General features: G+C 51.2%; 1 protein-coding gene across 1 annotated transcript in view; it reads left to right on the forward strand.

Annotated features, from left to right (window-relative positions):
* Positions 1 to 17,479, forward strand: part of KAZN (kazrin, periplakin interacting protein) — an 826,597-nt gene that overhangs the window by 269,050 nt on the left and 540,068 nt on the right. The window lies entirely within an intron of this gene.

Below are 17,479 nucleotides of genomic sequence, written 5' to 3' on the forward strand. Positions count from 1 at the left end.
CCTCCCGCTGAGCAGCACACACATGTTGCCTGTCTTCTTAACGTGCCTTCTCCCCATCGGGGGCGGGGGCGGGGGCGGGGGGCGGGGGCGGGGAACGTAACCATTTCTGTTTTGAGAGATGCAGTTGCTTGGCGGACTCTGGGGGCTCTGGGTGGGGCGAAAGCAGACGTTGTGAACGGAATGCGTAGCTGCGTGTTTTGGTGGGTCGTCCTGGAAAGTGTGTATGTAGAGAACACAAGCACAGCTTGGGCACAAGTGCTTTGTGGGAAAACACAATCCCCATATTTCTCCATCTCTGCAACTGCTCCCCAGGCGCGGCTTTCAAAGGCCAAAACCTCCCCAAACCCCAGCTGGCCCAGACGGCGCATGGACCGCAGCCGAGCTCCATCCCAACTGGCCATCGCCTTGGGGTCCTCGCCACTCCTGCCCAGTTTGTCCGAGGCTCACAGCCTCTGCACAGACAGGCCACCAAGAAAGGACTGAGGGGGATGATTCCGTCTAAAGGACGTGAGCTTGGGGTGGAAGGGGCTTTGGCCTCCTTCTTCCAGCCCGTTTGGACCAAACACTCTGCTACTGAAAACCGCCTGGCCCGCCCTCGCCGTGAAAGGAAGCTGTTCTGGGCAACTCCTAGGGAAGGTGGGCCTTGTTCCGTGCCACCGTGCGGGCGGGCTCCACCCCCTTGACCACAGCGGAGGGAAATGAGAGCGAGCAGAGGGACCAAGAGCAGCCAGTCGCAGGCCAAGGGGTGCTGGGCGAGCTGCCGGGACGGGCTCTCCCAGACGGACAGGGCCTCGATGTTGCCAAGTTTAGCTCTAAACCAGCAGCCGCTGACGCCTCCCGCTCCACCGAGGAAGACACCTTCACAGTCCAAGTTCATTCTTTCTGCTTTTTGGGCATTTGGCCCCTTTTGGAGGATTGTGGGTGAAGTTAGCAACATTTGGCCTCCATGTCTCCAGTTCTCTGTATTTCAGTCAGTGTCACGAGCAAGGGGCCCACGTTTGCCGCTCGTGCCAAGTACCTTGCTCTCCAGGACCCGCCCCCCTCCCTGAGCGGCCCCCCGCCGAAGCGCGCAGCAGAAAGCACAATAATAACAGAGGGGACTTGCTAGGTGGTCCCGCAAGTCCGTGTGCCGCCAGCTCCTCTGGGAAGTCCTCCCTGATCTTCCCACTGAAATAAGTCACTTCTCCCGCCCCTGCCACCTGTGCACCTGTCTGACCCAACACTCCACATGGTCTGAGCGTGACTTATTCGTTCATGTGGGGTCCCCGTTCTGTATTCTCCCACTGCCACGGGAGACACTCAGAAACTGGCATGAACATTTTGGTAACTTATAAAGGCTGCCCAGCCCTGACGCTTGGGGCTGCTTTTCCCTCCAGTGATAATCACAGAGCTATCGCGGACGCCTCAGTGGTCCAGGCTGTCTGGCTATATCAAGTCACGTGTCCACCCCTTGCTACGACCCTCTGCAGGAAGATGTTATCATTAGCTGCTCTAGTGTCCGAATTTGAACTCCACCCCACTTGACTCCAAAGACTGTGCTGTCCATCCCCAGGGGGTACTGCCTGTCCTCAGATGCCCATGTTTCCATGGCTGAGTTGGAAAGCAAGCCCTCCATACGAAAAAAGTGGTAGCATGCAGTGGCTAGCCACCAAGGGAGGCTGAAGCAGCTGGTGAAAACTCGATGAGAAACAGTAGCATGTGTGCAGAGTCCCGAAGTATCTCTGCCCAAATTATTTTTTACTTACCAGTGGAGACAAAGTAACTTCACGTCGGAGAGATAGGCAGCTATGACCTTACCCAGGCGATCAAAGCCAGCCTCATCCGGCCTGGGCCAGAGGGGCGTCTGGTGTCTCCTGTCGGGATGTCCCACACAGGACACATTGCTCTGGTCTTCCTGCCGAGAACACACAGCTGGACTCTGATTAGGAGGACGATTAGGAGCGCGCCACAAAAATACTGGCTGCATCAGGGAAACGCAAAGGAAGGCTAAGGGGCTGCTCCATGGTCAAGGGCACAAAAAGTTCCAGATTCAAGACAACCAAGTCCGATCAGTGCTTGCTCCTGGGTGGTGTCCTGAACCAGGATGAAAGAGCGATATCTCACAACTATGACTGAGACAATGAGTGAGATTAGAAGTGGCTTATGGATCAGATAACAGTGTTGTAGTAGTACTAGTTCTCTGATTTCCGTAACGGTACTGTGATTATATGGGAGATATTCTTAGGAAATGCACACTACAGTAGTTAGGTTTACAAGGGCAAAATAGGTTGCCTATTCCAACCCAACGGTTCAGAGAAACATAATGTGCCTACGTATGCACACTACATAGAGAGAATAATGACACAAGTGAGACAGGAATGGACTGTTGGGTCTGGCTGAAGGCATATAAGAGTTTTCTGTATAATCCCTGCAACTTTTCTGTAATTTTCGAAGTTATATCACAATTAAAAGTTGTAAAACTTGCCCTGGCTGGCGTAGCTCAGTGGATTGAGTGCAGGCTGCGAACCAAAGTGTCGCAGGTTCGATTCCCAGTCAGGACACATGCCTGGGTTGCAGGCCATGACCCCCAGCAACCGCACATTGATGTTTCACTCTCTCTCTCTCTCTCTCTCTCTCCCCCTCCCTTCCTTCTCTAAAAATAAATAAATAAAATCTTTAAAAAATTTTTAAAAAGTTGTAAACCTTCTTAGAGTAGTTATTGAATATATAGGTTCTGGAGTTGGACCAACTGGTCTGAAATCCTAGATTTGCCAAGTACTGGCTGTGTGACCTTGGGCAAGATGCACAACCTCTCTGTGTTTCAGTTTCCTTGACCACAAAATGGAGCTCGTGCAGTACTTCTTTGTAGGACTTTCTGATAGTTAAATGAACTAATACACGGAGATGAAAAAACCGAATGCTTCGGCAACACTCAGGGCTAGCTGGGATTATCAGTAGACGTGAAGGTCAGCCACTCCGACTTCTTCAGTACTGTCCTGATGCATACGGATTCCTGGTTTGTCAGCTGACCTCCGGGGGGGGCGGTTCTAAGGCAAATTGTTGCTAGATCGGGAGGCTGTTTCATCAGACACATGCTGTCCTTGCAGAGCTCGAGTGCAGTGCAGTTAACGAGAATTCATGAGAAATTGGCAGCCTGATATTTTTGGCCCAGGCAAAATGTGTAGATGCTAATTAGGTTTCTGCATTTTTTCCCAGCGCCATGCCACCTGTGGGTTCGCCTGATTTATGTACTTATTCTTCTAAACGTCAGCTATCTTAAAGTTGCAGGAGCCTGAGAAAAATAACTCGAATTTAGAAAAAGAAAAGAAAAGAAACGGGTTCTCCCCAAGCTGCGACAGGATGGTTAGATTTTTGTGATACTCCACTCATTTGTCTGAAACTCCGATTTTAAGTCAGAGGATTTTCATTCAATCAGTCACGATTGATTTATGGCACCAGTTACAAGGCCTTGTGAAAGCCACCACTGGGGGCTTGAAGGTAAATAAAATCCGGACCTGGTTTCTTCAAGTTACAGGGCAGAGCACTGGAGCGTCCGGAGCCCAGTGACCAGAGGGACAGAGTGGACTGGAGCGAGGCGGCAGCAGTGGCCGGACCCGGTATCTGGACCCCGGAGGCCACGGGGAGGGATTTAGGCTTGATGCCGAGTGTCATTGGAACTCACCGGAGGGTGCTTAGGCATAGGGATGGAATTAATCAATATGTGTTTATTAATTAACATTAATAATTATTAATAATGTATATATTAATTAATACACATTTTGAAAAAACACATATTCTAGCTGTTGTAAGGGCACGGCCCAGAGCAAGAAGACCCAGGAAGAAGCCACCGTCGTCCATCAGACGAGAGCCTATGGTGCTGGACAAGGGCGAGGACGGTGGGGAGACCCCAGTTCCCGGTCACCCTAAGTTTGGAGGCGGAGCCAGCCGGACTGGCTGAGAGCCTCGGGTGGGTTGAAGCGAGGGCCACTCCCTTCCAGGGAAAGTCAGGAGCCAGGATGACCCTGGCTGTGCAGGAAGAGTGGGACTTGAACATGGCGGGGCGGGAGGAGTGTTCTAAAGCAAAAAAAGTGTGAGCAGAGACACATGAAGGGAAGAGCCCAGCTCCTGTGCAGGGACGCAGGAGTCACTGGAATTTTTATGGAGAATAAGGTGCACGAAGGGAAGAGGAGGGACACGTGGTTGGAGGCAGAGTGGGAAATGCCGGACCAAAGGAAGCGAATGCCCTCCTGCAGGCCGCATGGAGCTGCGGCCGCGGTGGGGACAAGCTGGAAAACTCCCAGCAGGCCCCTGGAGGTTAGGACAAGTCCCCACCCCCCTTCCTAAGGACGCACTCTTGTGCTCAGTGACTCAGAGAGCGCTTAGCACCTCGCATCAGTCTCTCCATTGGCTCCGCGGAAAACACACACGCGCCTACGCGTGGCCTACGTCACTGGTTTTTAAAACGGTGTCAATTCCCTTCTAAAGGCTGCTGGTGGGCCGGCGCGTTTACCAGGCTGTCGGCAATTTCACACATTCAAATGACAAACTCCAGCTTCTGCAAGTAAAAGATCTTTGTGTTTCCCGGTCGTGAAGTTTACTCGCGATTTCTACGCACGGCGTTCTGTCGGCACCGGCCCGCACAGCCCCTCGGAGCGCGTCTGCTCGCCGCCACGTCCGAGAATTCCCAAGGAAGGGGGTTCTGCGGGAGGCCGTCTGTCAGCCCCAGCATGTCCCACAGGACGCCGGGCAGGCACTGAGCTGGAGTGAGACCGTCACGAGAGAGGCACCGGCCCCGACCATGTGCCCAGCGAGTCTGGAAGTTCAACACCAAAGGAAACCTGCGAGGGTGACCTTGATAAGAGAGATCTGCCAGGCTTTTTGTCCTGTAGGTGAGACGGCATGTCTGGGGCTTCTGTGGGTCATTCTGTCGCTCAGTAAATATTTGAAATAGTGAACGTGAAAGGCCTTTGTACCTGGGATGAGGGACTAAAGGTGAGAAGCTGTTCACATCACACATGGAGTCGCAGCTCCAACGTTCCACGCGGCGTCATGGGGGAAGGGAGGGGAGTGGAACGGAAGGTTAAGAGCAGGCGGGGACTTTGCAGGCAAGCAGACCTGGGTTTCAGTCCAGTCTGTAGCACTAAGTAGCGATAAGACATTGAACTTCACCTAAGTCTTTAGTTTCCCTGCCTATACAAGGGCATAATAAGAATTACTTTCTGCAGTGGCGGGGGTCATGTCATAGAATGATGTGTATACAGTCTTTAATCATATTAAAGGCTTATTTTTAATATTTTAAGCTTTAAAATCTCTTTCTCTTTTAGCTGTGTAAGGGCACTTTTCTACAGGAAGCCGTCAGATGGACGGTGAAGCGGGCGGGCTGTGGACATTGAGGGCAGAGGCGTTGGTGGAGTCGGGTAATTAGGAAGGCCCCCCGGGGGCCAGAAACTAGGGCTGGGGACTGCGCCGTGAGAAGCATGCCAACTGGGCTTCTGCAGGTCTCGCCCGCAGCAGAATTTAACACAACACGTTCAACCTCAGTTAAATGACTGACGCTAATGATCGGGGCCATGCCTGATTCTTCCTGGTAGAGGGTCCCGTGTTGAGTACAATGCAAGACACCCAGAAATGGATTAATACATATTGGATGTGTGGATGGATGGATGGGTGAATAGATGGATGATGGATGGTTGAGTCGATCTAAATAAATTTTAAGGGCATAACATCCTAAAGAGTAGGAAAAGCAGTATAAGCGTATGCAGGTGGGGATCGTGACCTGTTTCGGCTACTAATGACTTCATGATGCTCGGAGCAGGGAACGTGCGCTAGGAAACTGCAGGGAATTAAGTGCCCAGACATCGTCATCAAGTCTGGGCCCCTGCCTGGGCTGGGAAGAGAATGCTCACCCGACACGGAGGTCAGTGGGCGTGTCTCCTGCGGGAAAGCATCCAATGAAGAGACACCAAAGCGCTTTTTCTTACAGCAGAGTGAAGACGGTCCTGGAAGGCAGGAAAATACAAGGCCAAAGCCAGTCAGAGACTGCTACTGGGAAGCAGCGAGTACAGGGAATAGAAATGACTGTGGAGTCAGCAGCCCCAGGTTCAAATCCCGGCTCGGCGGTAGGGGCGTGAGACAAGGGGCCCGACACCTCGGAATCTCTGCTTCCTCAGAATGTCGGACACGTAGTGCTCTCCCTTCCTCCCCTCAAAATCACCTTGGGGCTAACTTTTAAACAACAACAATAATAACAACAACAACACATAATACCGAGGACTTACTTTTGGAAGGCCCTGCACCAAGGCCTGGCAGGCATTCTCTGCTTCCCCGAACTTAAAAGTTACAACGATTCTAGGAACTGGCATTATTAGTCCCATTTCGCAGATGGGGACACTGAGATTTAGGGCAGTTTAATGACTGGAGCAGTCCCTCTCAGGTGATGGGAAAGGCGGGGTTTACAGCCACACAGATCTGGTGCCTGAGCCCGTATTCATTACGTTTTAAATGCACTTTCACCGCAGCATTCACGCATGTGGCAAGCAGCCTCCTGAAATGACTCCCAGTGGCTCCTCCCTCCTGGGGCTCACAGCCTTTGGGTTGGGACTGGACCTGGCGACTTGCTTCTGGTGAATGGAGCAGGACAGGTGATGAGATGTCACCTCCATGACTAGGTTGCCAGAAACTGTGACTTGCATCTTGGCAGCACACCTGGGTGTCTTTCTCGGCGTGCCTGCCCGGGTGAAGCAAGCTGCCGTGTGGGGCAGGCTCACGGGACAAGGGCGGCCTCTGACTTGCAATCAGAGAGCCTCTGAGAAGGCCTTCCGTCCAACCGCCCACGAGGAAGTGAGCCCTGCCCACAGCCGCACGAGGGAGGTGGGAGCAGAGCGGCCTCGGTTGAGCCTCGAGATGAGACCGCGCACCAGCCGCCATCTTGCTTCAGAAGGCACCCCGAAGCAGAGGGCCCGGCTCGGCTGGGCCTGGATTCCTGACCAGTGCGAAGTGTCAGATGATAAATGGTGTTGTTTTAATCACCTGTGTTTCGGGGTCGCATGTTATGCAGCAATAGATAACTAACGCAACGTGCAGAAAGAAAATTTCACAGATCACACTTGTACAGCTCAGTGAAGTTTTCACCAAGGAGGCACCCCTGGGTGCCCAGTCACTGAGAGATCAATGTAACCAAGACAGAGACCATCACCGGCACCCTGGATGCTGCCCACACACCTCACAGTCCCCACACCCCTCCACCCCAAAGGAAATTCTCTCTGACATAGAGCATCACAGTGTAGCCTGACAGTGAACTTTGTGTAAACGGAACCAGGGGGCAAGTGCTCTTCTGTGTCTGACTTCTCCCGTGGAGCCTGCCTTCAACTCCTCATCCTCATCCGTGGAGCAAATGCACTTCAGTACTAACCTTGCCATGATTTCCACCCATCCCACATAGCTGATCCTGTGCAGTTGGTCCATCCATGTAGCTAATCTGCATATGTGATCTGCATAACAAATTACCCCCAAAGCGTAGCTGAAAACAGTGCAGCTCTTCCTGCCTGTGACAAGGTGGAGCTTATCCTTTCTTATAAACCATTTGAAGAGCTCGAACTACCTTAAAAGGATCTTCTATCCTTGTCCTTTTCTGCCCAGAACTGACGAGGAGACTCTGGGTAAGCCACTTATCTTTCCGTCTAGGGCAACACTAGGGGGTGTGGCCTAACGTGAAGTTCCACCTGACGAGTGGAACTTCTGGTCTAGGTCGTGACACAGCCCACGATGCCACCCTCTTACTCAGACCTGTGGACACATTTAAACAATTTTCAAAACCCAGTGTAATGTTAATTTGTCCCAAAGACACACAACACAGCCACCACTTGGGGTGGAGAGAGATCATGAAGTGAAATAAGTAGTAAATAGGATGTGAATTTCGAGAGGGTTGGGAGTCACAGGCCTTGGGGGGAAGAAACAACGGCTGGGCTTTTTCAAGTGGAAAACGAGGCCAATGCAGACAGATCGCGGCGATAATGGTCTAGTGCTTAATCAGCGGCAAGTGATGGGTAAGTGGGTGGCTGGGTGGTTAGTCCCAGAAAAGGCCATTGACTGTGTGGTATGAGACACAGATTTGGAAATGTAGCCTTGAATGGAAACACATCCACTTCCATGGGCAATTTCTCTCCACATCCATACACGTAAATACTCTCAGTGGGTGATTCAGCCTTTGAGCGGCCCCGTGGGTGCCTGCACCCACCCCAGGAGGAAAGCGTGCTCCTCAGGAATACGGGTGTGAGATCCCAGGCACTGATTTTACCCTAAACCTGGGACTTCCGATGAGGTTTTTGCCGCTGTATTTGTCTAAAAGTCCTAGGATAGCGCGCTGCTTAATGCTGATCAAATCTAGCACCATAGAATTTCCACAACTTACTTACCAAGCCTCTGTTTTATTCAAGCAAATGACAAGAAGCGTTATCCAAACTCATCACTCTGACGTAGAGTGACCCCCACCCTTATCCACGGTTTTGCTTTCTGCAGTGTCGGTGACCCGTGGTCAACTGCAGCCTGAAAATATGAAATGGCAAATGCCAGAAATAAAGAATCCCTATGTTGTTCGGAGTAGCGTGATGCGGTCCTGCCCCTTCCCACTTGGGATGTGAATCACCCCTCGGTCCAGCGACTCCGCCCCGTATACATGCCCCGCCCCTTAGTCCTTAGCAGCCACGTAGGTGGTGGTTATCAGAGCGAATGTCAAGGTATCACAGTGCTTGTGTTCAAGGCGCCTTCGTTTCATTTCCCAAGGCTACACTCACACGACTTTGATTCCAGCATATTGCTGTATTGTTCTGTTCTGTTATGTTGTTCTTGTTGCTAATCTCTTGTGCCTACTGTATACATTAAACTTTACTGTAAGTATTTGTGTATAGGAGAACACATTCCGTGGTTTCAGCATCTGTGGTAGTGGGGGGTGTCTTGGCAGGTACCCCCTAAGGGTAAGGGGGGCAGTTCCTGTAGTTGACTTGGCTTTAGGCTCACGTTCATGTTCACAGAGCTCATCGTGAAGCACCCTTGCCTCCACTCCCTGCGCCCTGGTCGCAGGGGATCCCCATCAATCCCAGGTGCAGACCGAGCAGTTCTATGCCTCTAGGCCTTTTTGACATGTGACTGGCCCTTTCTTAAAGCTCCTCCCAAGAGGCACCCCCCTGCCCACCCCGCCCAGCAGCTTCCCTGCCCTTCTCTGCCACGGCACCTGGAGTCTCACGATGTGCAGGCCATCATTCTTACAGTCACTTTTTAGTTTAAAAGTAAACCTTTACCAACACCTACTTCACACGCCATTAAATCCACTCTTTGACAGTGTACACGTCAGTGGTCACAGTACATTCACCTAGTTTCGCAGTCGTCACTGGTACCCGACTCCAGAATATTTTCATCAAAAAGAAACGAAACGCCCATCGGCAGTCCTCCCCGTCTCCCCTCCTGTATGCCCCCGGGAGCCACTCCCCTGCTGCCTGTGTCAGTGGATCTGTCAGCTCCGGACACTTCATGGAAATGGGACACCTCTGCTGCACGTGGCCTCACCCGTCTGGCTTCCTTCCCTTCGCACAGGGCTTTCCAAGTTCCCCTGGGCTGCCTCCCGTGTCAGAATCCCTTCCCTGTTTAGAGCTGAATAAATGCCATTGTACGGGCGGACTGAGACGGATACCGGGCCAGCGGTACCCATTGCGCCTGTGGATGCTCGTCGAAACACCAGAAAAAACATGCACACGGACAACCGCGTCCTGTGGGGAAATAGGTACGAAACGGCCACTCTCTCTAGTGGAGATCCCCTTGGCCGCCCTCTCTAGGGGAGAGCACCCTGTTCTCCCTCCCAAGCAGGCTTGTATTAAACAGACTGATCCCGTTTTCAAATTACAAGTAGTTAGCTTTGAAAGGCGCTGGCAGATCTCCTGCTGGGATCCTAAGCCAGAGATCTGGGGGTTTTATCATTTAAAAAGACTACAGGACTTAAAAACGTAGTTTCGTTTCCTGCCTGTGCCTTCATGTTCTAATTCAAGAGCATCCTCCAGCAAGCAGATCTCACAGGATCTTGCGTAGTCTATGTCTCAGGCCTGATTACCCCCGGGGTCCGCCGAGTCTGGTCTGGACTACACCGCCCCTGTTATCTGAGTCGGGCAGGGGAAACAAAGGCAGCCCAGAGACTTGGGTTTCTTACAACTAAGGACAAGGACTCAGGCATTGGCAAAGCCGAGGCGGCAGGGGTCAATGTCGATCACCCCTTCATTTCCACAGCCCCCCAAGTCCTTCCTTGAGGGCTTCACGTAATCATGCCTGTCTTAGGCGATTCCCCCCGTGGGAAATCTTACCTGTCATTGGCTAACTGATCAAGCATTGGAGGCCAGGCACAGAACAGGCAGCGTTCATGCCAGGGGAATAAGTTTTGTCTCCTTAGTGTCTCCTGGTTTGGAGGTCTCTTACTCAGCCTTAGCCACAGGCAGTTACAGTTTTCCTGAGACCAGGCAGGGTGGACCTCAACAGCAGACCACGTTTTGCTGGATGGGTACACCACTTTCTGTCCACCCATTTATCAGTCAGTGAACAATTGGGTTGTTTCCACTGTGGGGCTGTTAGGAGTGATGCTGGACTTAGCTCTTTGCTCAGTGTACTTTTTTCCTTGTCATGGGTCCTTTTCCTCTGATTCTTAGCCTGTCAGGTAATGTTTTATTGGGTCTTGGACATTATATATTTTACATTTGAGGGTTTAACTTTTGTTGCCATTCTTTGCAAAGAGCTGGACTCTGTCCCCAGGGTGCAGTTCACTTCCTTGCAAGCCAGCTTCAGCCTTTTGAGGCTTGTCTTCAGGCTTTGCTGGGGCGGGTCTGGAGCAGCCTTTTCTTGCTTAACTAATTCCAGGTGTGGGCTTTCCAGGGTCCCCACGGCATGACCCCAGTGGGATTGCTGGATCACCAGCGAGAGAGAGCTCTGGCTGGCATGGATGGCCCCGGAGCCTGTGTGGGCTTGGGGGCTGCCCAGCTCACCCCTTACAGGCTGGTCTTCGCCTGCTTCATGGAGATGTGTCCTCTGCATGCGTGTCTCTGTTTGGAGCAAAGACGCCAGATCCCCTACCTGGAGATCCAAAACCACATCCTCTCCAGGACTCAGGCCTCAGGTCCTTCAAACTCCGGTTTCTGTCCCCTCAACTTAGAGGGACCCAGCGTGGGACCCTCCTTCCTCCCCTACAGTGGGCCCTCTGCCTCCCGTCAGGTGGGCAGGCAGTCCTAAGTCTTGTCTCACTTGCTTCCCTTCTCCGGGGATCCCAGATCGGATCTGTCTGTCGTCCAGTGTCTGGGAACTGTTCTTTTGTCTACTGTGTCCGGTTTCCCAGTTATTGACGGCAGGAGGGTAAGTCTGCCCCCTGGTTTCCCATCACGACTGGAGGCCGAAGTCCTTCAAAACACATCCTAAAGCAGAGTCCCATTTGATTATTGTATCCCCAACCCCTGACCCATTAATAATGTATTCCCACTGCAACCTTTTATACAGATTTGGCCAGGACATTATTGTTATTATTGTTGCTGCTGTTATTAAAGTCATAAAAGAATAATAACTCTCAGCTATGAAGTGTTTGTTATTTTGCCAGTTATGGTGCTGAGAGGTTGACAACGATTCCTTCTTTTATCACTGTCTTAAAGATGAGGAGATGGTAAGGCCAGAGTCGGATTCAAACTCAAATACTATTCCTTTGCGCCCATCCCCGTGTGTCTTACACTCCCCAGACCCTTGGTGGGAAGAGGGAGGGGAGAGAGCACCTTTCATTCGAGTGGATAGAAGCTTCGTACCAGGGTTCCCAAGCTGAGGGAACGGGGCCACAGTTTCCTGGGTTCTACCTCCAAAAGTCTGAGAAGTCATTATTTCTGAGTGGTTACACTTATTATCTGTAATTTCATCTAGGCTCCCAAAGGACCCTTATACAGTGTATCCTCCACACAAGCAGATTTAAGAATCGCTACTCTTACAGAACTAGGGGTTCGATTGCTTTCCTAATGATAGTCTCGCCTTTGCATACCTACCACTCACCACTGCTGCCCAATTCCAGCATCACACAGCCCAACTCGGAGACCTGTATCACCTTCCCCCCCAACCCAAACGGTTCCTAGCAGTTATCTAGCAGTTATCAGAATCTGTTCTTTGTCCTTTGCGTTTAAATATAGCGACTTGTTTGTTAGAAAAACCCCGGAAGTCAGCAGGCTTTCAATTAGCCTCCCGGTCCGCTGGCTTTGAATCACAAAGCTTCCGACCACACACCAGTTTCCATGGTTTTCCAGTTAGTGGGTTGGATATTTGAAGTCTCTGGCAGCTCTGAATTTTTGATATCTGAAACATTAGCTGTTATAAATAGCAAGAAAGTTATCGGTGTTCTCACTTTGTTTTTAAGCTATTTTAAAAATTGTGTTTTCTGGAATTCACACTAAATTCCTGGCAGCCTCAGGTGGCAAAAGTGCACCAGGAGGCACCCTTAGCAAGAGGATTTCAGCCGGTCTGGGCCCTTTGAGGTGTACAACATGGCTTACGAAATTTGATTCATCAGGGTAAAGAAGATTTATTGATTTCAGCATAAGCAAACAATCGAAGAAAACGCTGAGTGTTTGTCTTTCCAAAAAAAGAAAATCTAACTCAAAGTCAAAACCCACCAGAACATTTTGTACTGAGAACACACAAGCAAAGAAAAGACTTGAGATTTTTATCTGTGCTAAGAAGTGGTTTTGCCCAGTCTGGGCTTTACTCACATGGGAGTGTTTGGGTTCTGAGACACTATGAGTTGCTGAATGGCTCCTATTTACAGGGTAGCACAGAGGGTATTTAACCACAGAGGGACATGCAGCAATTTTAATCCGAAACTTGGATTTTACTCCCAAGGATGTGAAAGATAGCAACAGAACGTAGCATTTATAATCTCGTCCCTGGCTCCCGGAGGCAGCCCTAGCCAGCTGTGCCGTTACCCTTATTTGCACTTATTGGATCAGAAATGATCACTGTGTACTATAAAGGAATCATTCATCTCCCATTACCATTGATCCCCGGAGAGTTTCACTCAGACCTTGCCAGGAATTTCAAATGGCAGGTGGTGGGCTATATTTTCCTATGATGAATTATAGAGTCCAAATTCAGTGATTACAGATCATTAAAGAGCAGATTTCCTATTAAGGATTGCTTCGGGCCCAGGTTTAAGACCCAGAAGTCACAGACCTAGAAATCAGGCGGACACTGGGTTCTGAAGGTGGAGCAATGAACTCTCACGGGGCCCTGGTGGCACGTGTCAGAACGCAACCCATCCAGGGCCAGGTTGCTTCCGTGTTATTTATCGCACGTTCCATTCACCGTAAGGGCTCTACAGCCAGACACGGTTGTGAAGACTCAATACCTAATGTTTTTTTAAGATTTTATTTATTCACTTTTAGAGAGGGAAGGGAGGGAGAAAGAGAGAGAGAAACATCAATGTGCGGTTGCTGGGGGTCATGGCCTGCAACCCAGGCATGTGCCCTGACTGGGCATTGAACCTGCGACACTTTGGTTCGCAGCCCGCGCTCAATCCACTGAGCTACGCCAGTCAGGGCAAGACCTAATTTTTGAGCCTCAAATTATCCACTGCCCGTTCAGTCCTAACAGACTCGCTCGAGGCTGTCCGGAACACGGCCTGGAAACCGAGTACGGGGTGATGACGTTGCCTAACAGGTCGCGTCTGAACCGTGGAAAATGATCTGGTGTCGGCAGCAAACTCCTATCTACATCTGAAGACTCAGTCGGGTCTCCTCCCCATGCCCATCCCTTCAGCTTCTTCGCCCGTCTTGCTTCTCAGATGGCCCCCAAAGGGCTCTCTGGGGCCAGTGGCATTGGTCTCTCATCCTTTCTACACACAGCCTCTTGCTTGCGAGTGTGACAGGGAAGTGACATCTAAAACCAGAGGTTTCCAATCTTTTATCTAAAGGAACGGGCTCTCCCCATAAACAGGATGGACTATGTCTGCCTGCACATTCAGTGACTTGTAACAACAAAGGCTCAGTTTTTGTTCACACTGTCTTTCAGTTTTGAGTCATGCTGGGGACATGAGGAGGATGAGTATTCTGATATCCTCTCACTCAAGAGCCAAGACCAGCGGACCCTTTATCACCTGGAGTGGCTCCCAGTCACTGTGGAAAGGGCCAGAACATACCAAATGGCACACTAGCTTTTAAAGCCTTTCTCTGAGAAGCACTTCTGCTCACATTTCACCTGGCCGAAGCACGCTCCGTGGCCACACCTGCTGGGTGAGCAGGAGGCTGCAACCCCACCACGGGCCCGGGATGAGAAGCCCTGAAAATATAGATGAACGGCACTAATAACTACAAAGTCTCTTATTCTGGTCACCAAATGACCTTCTTCCTTACACACAAAATACCCTCACCCCCTTATGAATATCCCCTTTCAGGCAGGAGGTCAAGTTCAAGGTCCAGGATCTCTGGGTGATGTAAGGTGGTTTCTATACCAGGTCTGGATCCAGCGCTAAAAAGACGGAGGGGCTTCCCCTCACACACCCAGTACAGAACGGGAGCACGGGGCCAGCGTAGGCATGATCAATGCTCCCTCCCATTCAGAGGGGGGAGGGACACCGGTCTGTGGCAATGCTGTAGTCTTCCTCAGTAGACGTGGGGAGGCTCCCCTCCCCAAAGATGGCAGCCGCTCCCCAAATAGGCGGCCTGTTCCTTCCCTGGGAGGTTCCCCCCTGCCCGTTGCCCCTTGCAGACCGTGACTCTGTTCTCTCAGAGATTCCGCTCTCCCCGGCAGCATTCCCCACGGCTCCGTCTGCATGAGGGAATACGCCCCCCTTGGGAGATGAGCACCTTTCTCAGCTCACACTCCGCGTGGGCGGACGGGGGACCCCAGAGGTCATGTGAGGTCTGGAGCCATCACATGCTCTCTTAGTCCCAGCTGCCGTGTCTTGTATCAGCACAACGTGTCCCCCGCCCGACAGATGGCTTCTTGACCTTCTGATGGCAGCTGCTGGCCTGTGCTGGCCCCATTCGTTTCATCCATCTCTGCTGTTCCCTTCAGAACACAGTCCTTCTATTTGCTGCCGTTCTCCGCTTTCCCGCCGCCGCCACCGCCTCCTTTACCCACTGAATGCACTCACTGTATCTGGAACATGTCAGGGGTTGGTGGGGGGAGTCACATGCTTGTTTTCTTTCTCCTGGTACATTTGGCCCCACTGATAGCATTCCCTGGCTCTTTGCTTGAGACGCCGTAACCCACTCAAAGGCACGAGCAGCAGGTACGATGGCCGTACCCTGCATCCGACCCTTGCCACCGACTGAGTTTTAACTGACCGTCACTGCTCCAAAGCTTTAGCAGTTCCAGCTGGTAGTGTGTGTTGTGGAGGAGGCTGTCCCCTTCCTACCTGACAAGTCTCTGAATTCATGGACCCCTCTTTTCCTTTTCTTCCCTCTTTGCAAACCGACTGATGACTCTTGTCGGAATTTCTCTCATCCTCACCATCCCTGGCCAGGGACAGCCAACAGCAACCTACACGCCCTTATCATATTGCTTTCCAACCTGCTTGCCTCAAGGTGCGTATTCATTCGGAAGGTGACGTGCTTCCCCACGTAACCACGTGCACCTTCCACGGCGTCTCTGGGTGCCCTCCACGTCTTCACCCACCCGGAAGCTCTCCCAGCCCGGTCCTTTGGGGATTTCATGGAGACTTCAGGCACCATTGATGGTTACCTCCCCTTCCAGCTCCTCTCCCATCTCTGGAGAATGGGGCTTGGGGCTACACATTCCATATTTCTCATATTACCAGCCCTCATCCAGGGGCTGATTCTGTGAGAGCTGCCTCCCTCTCACGCCTGATTCCCCGGGACCTTGAACACAGGTGGCCATCCGTAAAGATCTGGTGAATTAAAGACCTAGAAAGTTGCAGTCGACTCACTCCCTACCTTCCGTGGTTAACACCCTTTCCTGGGACCGTGGGTGTGCGGCCCCTCGGTTTCCCCGGGAGACAACGGGCTGGCGCGGGCCCCGCAGTGTCACCGCGCACAGACTGGCCAGGCACCACATCCGCCCTTCACCGGTGGCTGCAGCAAAGGCTGGTCCGCTCTTACAGACGGTGCGAGCTCGCTAGTGCCCACGTAAGAATGCTTAGAGAAGGGGAAATCAAATCCAACGGTCTGCCAAGCTCTCTGGGAGAGAATCTCCCAGGGTAAGATGACATCAGTGTCCGAGGCTCTCAGATCTCAGCCCCTGGATCTCTCACTTTTTCTTATGAATATTGTGGGATGTTCAAGGAACAGAAGAGCATCTGGCTCATGTAATGGGAGTGGCCTTTGGTCTTTTTCTTCGACTGCAGACCAGGCAGACGGAAAAATTAACCTATTTCTTCCCCTGTGAAGAATAATTTAAGCCTCCAGCAGTGTTCATACTGCCCTTCATCTATTACCTCCGTTTTCTCTGTCCCTATTCCGAATGTCCCTCCTTCCAGCAATCCTAAGTCTCCTTAGCGGCAATAGGCATGAATGTGTGGGTTTCCGAGATCTATTGCTAGAATTTGTTATGCTTTTCCACTTTTTTTTTTGGCATCTCTTCTCTGTTCTTAATCTACACCCCTCGCCCCCAACCAAAAAAAAATCTTCCCTTAACTTTGGGAAGTTGTGTGTGTGTGTGCGCACATACAGAGAAAACATTCCCAACCAAAGAAGCTCTAGATTCCCTGTACACACAGGGAAAAGGGTCAAAGGAGGTGCCTTTATCAAGATACTCTTCTAAAGCTGTACCTCATAAGATAGTTCCTTCTGCAAAATGAGTTGGGAGGCTGCCGCATTTAAGAGAAACATTAGCAAAATGGTTACTCAGAGGAAGACAAGTGATGAGGATGTAGAAAGTTATAGAACACATATTTAAGAATCTTTTGGATATAAGAAAGGAAACTACCTTAACCAAAAGAAGAATTTTAATGATTCAGATAACCAAACAGTCTCCCTGTTCACCAGCTTCAGGCATAGATAGATCCAGGTGCTGAAACCGCATCGTCAGAAAACTCTCTCCTTCTCAGCTCTGCTTTCTCCATTGCTGGCATCAGTCTGAGGGATGATCTTCCCATAGGACAACGAGATGGCCACTGACAGCCCTGAGGCTACAACCTGCTGGAACAGCAGCTTGAGCAGAAGGAAGTCGTCTTGTTTCAGTGGTTCCAGCGGGTCCCAGGGAAATTGTCCCTTGAGTTAGCTGATCATGTGGCCAGGGAAGGAGACTGAGGTCAGCACCAGCTAAACCACATAAACCGAGCTCACGAGAGAAGATGGCCCGCAAAGGAAACTCAGAGTGCCGTCACCAGGAGAGGGAGTTGACATTGTCAGGGAAAAACGACAAATGTTCCTTCTGTTACTTCATATGGGGAAACATCAAGCACATGGGAGAAGATTTGGCGGGAACTGGATTCTCAGACCTGGGACGAGATCTCCGTGGGATGCAGCAGAGCAGAGCGAGGGTC

The sequence above is a fragment of the Phyllostomus hastatus genome, unplaced genomic scaffold (genome assembly GCF_019186645.2).
Source record: "Phyllostomus hastatus isolate PE091 unplaced genomic scaffold, TTU_PhHast_1.1 phas_scaffold_182, whole genome shotgun sequence".
In the NCBI taxonomy this organism is placed as follows: Eukaryota; Metazoa; Chordata; class Mammalia; order Chiroptera; family Phyllostomidae; genus Phyllostomus; species Phyllostomus hastatus.